The sequence below is a fragment of the Pseudorca crassidens genome, chromosome X (genome assembly GCF_039906515.1).
Source record: "Pseudorca crassidens isolate mPseCra1 chromosome X, mPseCra1.hap1, whole genome shotgun sequence".
NCBI lineage: Eukaryota > Metazoa > Chordata > Mammalia > Artiodactyla > Delphinidae > Pseudorca > Pseudorca crassidens.
In genome coordinates this window covers 80998050-81000171 of record NC_090317.1, presented here as the reverse complement: position 1 = coordinate 81000171, position 2122 = coordinate 80998050, and the positions used below count along the sequence as shown (strand labels likewise).

General features: G+C 53.4%; 1 pseudogene; it reads right to left on the bottom strand.

The window, feature by feature from the left end:
* Positions 1-979: 979 nt before the first annotated feature.
* On the bottom strand, positions 980-1917 carry LOC137216917 (beta-parvin-like; annotated as a pseudogene).
* Positions 1918-2122: the final 205 nt, after the last annotated feature.

Here is a 2122-nt window from a genome sequence, read left to right as displayed (position 1 = left end):
GACACAGAGGGGAGACACATGAGGATGCAGGGAGAAGACAGCGGTCTACAAGCCAAGCAGAGAGGCCTGGAAGGTACCATCCCTGCTGACACCTTGATCTCGACTTCCAGCCTTCAGAAGTGTGAGAGAATAAATGTCTGTTGCCTAGGCACCACCACCACCACCACCACCACCCGATTTGTGGCACTCTGTTATGGCAGTCCAAGCACACAAAGACAACTTGCTTTCTAAAAGATTTTTTAAATGAATCCATCCCCAAACAGAGCCTCTGGGATTGGAAACATCCCACCCGAGCTGTCTCCAGCTGCATTGTAAAGCCAGTTCAGGGCCGGCTGATAGATACAGCCCATTCAGCCATAGCAAGAAATAAAGAAATGCCTCAGAAATCTTTCGCACCATGGACCGTGGAAGCTGGGTCCTCTAGGTTCCAGATGTCTGTGCAAAAGCTAAATGAAAACAACACTGAATGGCCGAGAAGTAGGGATGTGAGTGGACACTGCAGTCACAGCTAAAGCTTCTGGGACTTATGAGTGAAGTTTTTAAAAGTGTAAAATACTTTTTGGTAAAGAGGCCAATGTGACCCCTGCCCAGGAGATTCCACCAGGACAGACAAGTCATCGCCAATGCTGCAAAGCTGCCAGTATGTTTCTCATGCCCTGTGATAAGCTGGAACGACAGGCGCTCCCCTCCCAGGGACTGAGGGTTGGGGTTCTGGCTTTTTTCTCTTCCATCTTTTGATCAACAAGGGACTCAGCACCCCGTGGCACCCCAAGTGAAGGGAGGCTGCAAACTCGAGCACTGGTGTTTGGAACCTTCATTTCAAAGGATGCCGCCCACTGCAGAATTACAGGGAAAAGAGGTTAAGAGCATCAACCAGAAGAAGGAGGGGTGTGGGTGGGGAACAACCGCAGGCTTGGAGGGGAGGCCAGGGCACCTCTCGAAGCACCATCCCTGCCACAGTCTCTGCTGCTCCCCGCCATCACTCCACGTGCTTGTACTTGGTGAACAGGTTGTAAAGAACCCGCAGGGTGGATTTGAGGTCCAGGTTCACCACATCTTAGGGGCAAGCCTTGGGTTTCTTAAGGACTCCATCGGGCATCAGTTCAAAGGCAAATGGCACGTGGTAGACCTTTTGATCGAAGCTGTCCATGGTCAGGTAGAAGTTGTGCAGGCATACAAAGTAGTCTTCCAGAAGCCCCATGAACAGAACCAGGTACACGCCATCTGCAAACTGGGTCTCTAGTTCCATCACCCCCAAATTCAGCTTGTTCAGGTGCTTGTTCACAAACGTGATGAGAGACTTCTTCAGCACATTGTGCTTGTCTGGGGCATGGTCGAAGAGCGTGTCGAAGGCATCCCACTCAAACCAACCCATAATCATCTCGGTGGTGGTGGTCAGCTCCTCCATGACATGGCTGGAGTGTAGCAGGCCTTCCCACTTCCGCACGACCACGACTTGCAAGGAGAAGTGTGCGGGAAGGTAGATCAGGCCCGGAAGTGCATAGCCAAGGCCATGAGGAGGTGAAGGATGGCCACCAGGTTCTTCCCATGAATCGAGTCCACGGTCCACTGGAGCACCCGGCCGTGAGGCCACAGCAGCTCCTGCACCACCTCCAGCACCATCTGCAGCTTCTGCTTCAGCCCTATTTCAGACTGGGTCACCTCAGCCACGTTCAGCTTGTGGTCTGCCAGTTTTTCCAGGAGCTTCTGCAGCACCTGCCCATCATATAGGTCCTCCTCCAGCTGCTTCACGATGATCCTCTCCTCCATCAGGACATCATTGATCCAATCGATGAGAACCTTGACCAGCTCCTTGAATCTGGGGTCATCCCTGGAAGTGCAGTCAATCACCGTGTGCTCCTAATTCTCCTCGAGCAAGGTGTCTTCTGGGTAGATCTCCACTGAGGCAGGGGACATTGGCGAGTTGATGGCATTTTTCCCTTCGTGCAGGTCACTCACCTCCTTGGCCTTCTTCCTCACGAACGTGCCGCCCAGCTTTCCCAGGAACGACTTGTCCTTCTTCATCCTGTGGGGCTGCAGGGCGGGAAAGCACAGTGTTGTGGAGGACATGGGGCATGCAGGGACCCCAGCAGCTGGGCACCTGCGCAGTGCCTGTGGGGGC